Below are 6,000 nucleotides of genomic sequence, written 5' to 3' on the forward strand. Positions count from 1 at the left end.
GTACGCCGTACAAAAACGTAGTAATCTAAGATGGTTTCCACTTGAGAGAACAAGCATACATGTAAGGATAGCAGAAAATTTTAAAAAATGAAAAATGAAAAAATAGTTTTGCTCAAATGACGGCATAACATCCAGTGATCTATAAAAATAAGAATAACAATATTAATTTCATTATCTTTAGTACATACAAAAGGTAGAGAAAATGGGCCCACCAAATCCGACAGGTGGGCTTGTGTGGCGGCGCTCGATAGTAGCAGTCATCATTACGGTCAAAAGCACTGATTGGGAACACCGAACACCGAAATGAACACCGAAAATATTTTTTTTTCTGTCTTGCACAATTATTCATTCTGCAAGACATATGCAGAAACATAAACAGAAAAGGCAGAGCACCAGACCAGAAGGGCTCGTGGGTGCTACCCGGCAGTTGTAAGCAAGAAGGAACACATGAATGTGAACAGAATCACAAAAACACCGGATCGGTCTCTAAGCAAGCATGAGAGAAAAAGGGAAAAAATGGATGGATGAATAAAAAAAAACTGGGGATAGAACAAACGGAGCTTAAACCAGGAAAATGAGGTAGAACATGCCAGATCGTTATTCTGAAAAAGTAGAAGGTAAATGCTTCACTATTTTTTTTTTAATTTGTGCTTTGAAGAAGTTCCAAAAAAAGTACCACGATCAAAAGTTAACGGACAAGGGAAATGGCAATTTTAGGGTATTTCTCTTCCTCTAACAAAGTGTCGAATGCATGAGAGATGTCGTACTGAACTAATGAAAACTACCGCACATATTACTCCGGGCTGCCGTGCAGAGAAACAACTCAAAATTGCTGCTTTCATGGTCCTTAAACTTCTGCTCCTGGGTGTACGTTATTGAATACTTCAGGTATTTCAGTTATACTCCAGTTACTTTCACCATATCTTGTGGGAATTCTTGGCACATTTATGTGCTCCACAATTTGGCCTTCTCGCGTGTTTCTCCTTATTCAGTTATTTACTGTGTCAGACCAGGAGTAACTTAGCACCATCGTTACAAAAAACGAAGATGCAAGACATGGCATTTTTAAAATATCAGACAGGTTTCTTGAAGTCGAATAAACAAATTATGTGACGCTTCCGAGAATGCCTTTTAAATACTATTGATTCTGCAGTGCCATTTCAAAGAAACTTTGAAGAAGAGTATTTCATATCTACGTGTACTGTAAGCAAAAAATTGTGCGACGAGCTTGCCTATGTTGTAAGGCATTAACACTTTTTAATTACAGAGCATGCATGCCACAGCACGTACACTGTCAGACGACCACAGCAAGTCTGAATATTTTACAGAAAAAAACAATATTGGAACGCATGTACACTGTCTGCATGTGGATGAGTGTAAGAGTACGAGTTTATCTTTTTTACCCGCTTCAGAGGGTTACGAAAAGATATTGCCTTGGTCTTTGAGGTGTTAACACGAACCCTGGTTATCTTGAACCAATCAAATTCATGGATAGCGCCTTCTTGCAACAGATCTAAAGTGGATGAATAGTTCATGTACCGCACGTGTAACTAAAATCGTATAAGCATACTGGTATACTTTACTATGGCGAATAGCAGAAGATAAATCGTTCAGCTAAAAATAAATAATAAAGGCGAGAGAACTGATTCCTGAGGAACAACTTTTGTCAAAGACAAAGGGCTACTCAGCAACCTACCAAGACGGAGTACTTGTGTTGTGCCAGATAAAAAAGCCTTAACGATACACCATAATAGTAATCAATCAACCAATAAAGCACGTTTAGTATCGCGCCCAGAAACAGCCAATGGCCTGAGTGCCGGCGCTCGGATAGTGACATAAATAAAAAATACATCAAACATTCCACAAGAAACAAGCATCCCACAACCCATACACAAATTCCAGCGGTGTAAATTAAACAAAATAAACACAGGCACAGGAAGGTGAGCACAGGTAAAGACGGACGCCTTGGGAAGCTACTTTCCGTTAAAGGACGGCAGCTCAGCAGTGACGATAATGACAATAACTTGCATTGCACTCAACTACGGGGCACTTTCATTATTCATGGTGACGGCATTGGCGACACCGCGGACCGGGAGCCCCTAAACATGAGTTGTTACCTACCGTCACGATGTGTTTATGGGTGGAGGGTAAAAAACCACAAACGGTGGTGGTCGGAACCTTGGTCAAGCTCCGGCCGATGTTATCTGTTTACCAGGCAGGGAGCTCGGGGACCTCTTCAGCATCAGGGTAAGGTTGTAGAATAAAGTATCTCGGGGAACAGCGCGAACTGACAGGGACACAATAAAAAGAAGTGAACAGGAACAGGACAAGCGCTTGTCCTGTTCACTTCTTTCTTATTGTGTTTCTGTTAATTCGCGCTATTCCCCAAGATGCAAGTACACCAACTAGCTCAACTTGCCACCCTGCTACAGAATGAAGTATCCCCGTCCCCTGCTTTATACTACAGCATATGATCAAACCCACCCCCAAACATGATCTCTGCCTGAAAAGGGGCCGCACCGAAGTTTTCTTTCCACCACTAACCGAAGAAGTACCCTCGCTTCATGGTGGTAGAATCAGTCGACAAATCAAAATCCCTTGCTTCAGCGCCGGCGTTTCTGATTCCTCCCAATTTCTTTAAAGTATCATTGGAGAATCATATAAAGGTTCAAAATATCGAACCGGGGAAATGCTTGTCGAGGTCAGTAAGTAGACAGGATCTCACCGAAAAACTTCTTGCCCAAACCCGCATCGCCGATCTGGCCATCCGAGTCTCGCTCTACCGCACCCTAAACAGCTTTCATGGCGTAATCTCCGATATTAATCTACTGAACGAAACTAAAGCCGACTTGCTGGGGAGTCTTCATGGTCAGGGCGTAACAGGGGTCAGGCGCATAACCATACCTAGAGGCGACAAATGCATACCTAGTGAGCTATCTGAAGTTCCTTGATGAATCGGTGACGCTAGTGGGTGATCCTCTTCCCGTCGTACCTCAGGACATTGAACGAGTGTTGCAGCTTGGCCCGAAGTTCGTCCTTCCAGCGAAGTTGGACAAATCTGAGTTGCCGTCCTTGGTTAGGACTGTAGCGAGAGAATCCCCTGCAGAAGAGGCCGAAAGATGCATTCTGGAAGCTGTGGACAGTCTCCCGACAAGAATTACCGAGAAACAAATAAATACCGACGAAGCACCTCATCTTAACATTTGACAGGGCGACCCTTACGGGAATTTATCAACGCAGGCTTCATCCAATGCCCAGTCCGGCATTACATCCCGAAGCCACGGCGCTGTTCCAAGTACAAATGGTTCGGGCAAGGCACAAACTCTTGCCGTGGCCGACTTACCTGTGCAAAGTGCGCCCGCAGCACGACCACCCGCCCGAAAACTGTAACACACAACAGTTTCTTTGCGTAAACTGTTAGGGTACACATGCGGCCTACTCCAGGACCTGTGAGAAATTCCAGCTTGAAAAGAAAATCATCGACACTATGTCACGGAAAACATCACCTTCCCTGAAGCGCGGAAGATGTTTTCCTTATTCCCCTTGGGGAGGTATGCCGACGCAGCGGCGCCTGGTTTCGGCGGTGACCCAGGTCAGTGAGACTGACCTGTTCCTGCGCCCGCCCCCCGCTGGGCTGCCTATGACAGCCCAACCCGCTGCCGCACCGCCCGCAGCGCCTGGAGTGGTTGCGGTGGCCACAAACACTGTTGGGAGCGATGCCGCTCCGCTCGTTGCCACTCCGCCAGCCCGCAGTACATCTGAGTGCACTGAGCAGATGGACAGACACGGGGGAGGCCGCAGAAGCTTCCGTCCTCGCTCCACCACCTGCCCCGCCTGTGGTGCTCCCAACACCCGTGGTGGTGACGGGGACTGCAGAAACGAAGGACACTCAAAAGGGAGGACAGTGATGTGGCCCTGGTCCGACGGACACCCCCCGGACATCTGATGAGGAGATGGACGTGGGACCTTTCCTATCTGCTTCGCAGCGGAAGGAACGGGTCCCATCATCCAAACCTCCAAAGAAGATAAAAAAAACCTCTAAAAGTCCAAACCCCGTAAGACCTTACAAACATAATCACACTCCAGGAGCTCCGAACAACTCATAATGGGAAAATAAAATATTCTTCAGTGGAACTGCAGAGGCCTTCTTAATCATCTTGACGATGTGTACAAGATCCTGCATTCTTATAATCCGAATGTGTTGTATGTCCAAGAAACACATCTAAAATCAAAACACGCTAATTTCTTGAATAATTGGTGTATGGCATTGAAAAAGGCCAGGGATGGCTGCACACACACCTCGGGAGGGGTGGCCATATTCACCGAGAAATCCTTAGCATGCCACCCTGTCACCTTGAACACTGCCCTTGAGGCTGTAGCAAATCGCACAATAAAATTTAATATGGTTCATAACGTATGCTGTATATAAATTCCCCCTGATTTCGCACTTTTGAGCTCCGATTTTGAGCAGATTCACCAGCTACCCAAACCATTCATCCTCACAGGCGACCTGAATGCGCACAACTCCCTTTGGGGCTCTGCTCGCACAGATATCCCAGTTCGCCTTTTCCTAACATCTTCTGGAGCATGACTTTTCAACAAGAAACAGGCCCCCATACCATAACATAGGACAAAACACATACTCCTATATTGACTTGCCTGTTGGGTCTGCAGTTTTCTTTCGTTTTCTTGAGAGCAGCATGGGCACAGTGACCACTTCCTAACGTACATAGGTAAAGGCCCAAACAGATCCACTTTCCCTAAAAGATTCAAAAATTCAAGATCGAACTGAAGTACATTAACCGAAACATCCGAACTACACCATACATTCATAACATCCCTGCACGTGGAGGAACCAGCCCAACTCATCACGGCGCGCACCCTCGATGCTGCCAAAAATCCATTCCCCAAGCCTCCTGTTGCGGATTTCTAATGTGCCGCCAACATGGGCAGTACAGATGATGATAGCTCAAGGCGCTTTACTACTTGACGTGACCTCTGGAGAAGTGAACGCTCTTTTGCGATGCGACCGTTTGGGTGGTGTTGCTGTATCTGCCCGACTACCGTACTCTTATGTGCAGAACACGTGCATTATTAGAGGCGTCCCCAAGTGTCACACGGAAGTGGAGCTCCTAACCTACCTAAGGCCGCAGGGGATCCTCCATGTGAGTCACATTATACGTCGAGACCATTCTTCGCCCGATAAGTGGAAAGTCTTCCCGACCAACGAGGTTGTGCTGACTCTGAACGTCCGAACTCTGAACGTCCGCAGGAGATCAACCTTGGCTTCCAGAGACACGAAGCTGCCGATTATACAGAGTCACCTCCACACTCTTTGAAGTGCCAACGTTACGGCCATATGGTCAAATTCTGCAGAGGCGAACAGCGCTGCAAGCGTTGCGGAGGTTCAAACGATTTTTTGGGCTGCAAAGAAAATCTTCCTTGTGCAAATTGCGGTGGTGATCATCCAGCAAGCTATAGTGGATGCCCATTTAGAGTGTGTGCTTTACATCGACGGAGGGCGTTCATCTCTGAGCCGGAACCTCCTCCAGAAGCTCCGGAGACATCGGATGAAGAACATTTTTCAGCGTGGCAAGCTTTAGAATCTGCAAATGTAAGGGACACTGCAAGAGATTCAACTTGCTCACCATTACCGATGCCGCCAGCTCACCCTAGTGAATTTCATACTGACCAAAGCCACCTCAAAAAAAGTTGTTGAGAAGCGAGACACAATAAATGTAGCGATATCATGAATTACTTGTAAATGTACTGTATCACCAAAATAAAATGCTTCGCGGATGGTATATCGAGAAAAATTACCAAAAGGAGTAACGCATAGACAAAATTTATATGAAGGGAAAATATTGTATCCAAGCTGAACTAATTCTTATTTGTTTGATCAGCCAAATGCGAGATATTAATTGCATTACTACAGGCATATTTTATGTAATTCTAGTTGTTTCTCTACATTTTTTGCAGAAAAAGGCGGCAAAATGCAAA

This window comes from Haemaphysalis longicornis, unplaced genomic scaffold (genome assembly GCF_048455015.1).
Source record: "Haemaphysalis longicornis isolate Haplotype H1 unplaced genomic scaffold, Haemaphysalis longicornis Haplotype H1 scaffold_3, whole genome shotgun sequence".
NCBI lineage: Eukaryota > Metazoa > Arthropoda > Arachnida > Ixodida > Ixodidae > Haemaphysalis > Haemaphysalis longicornis.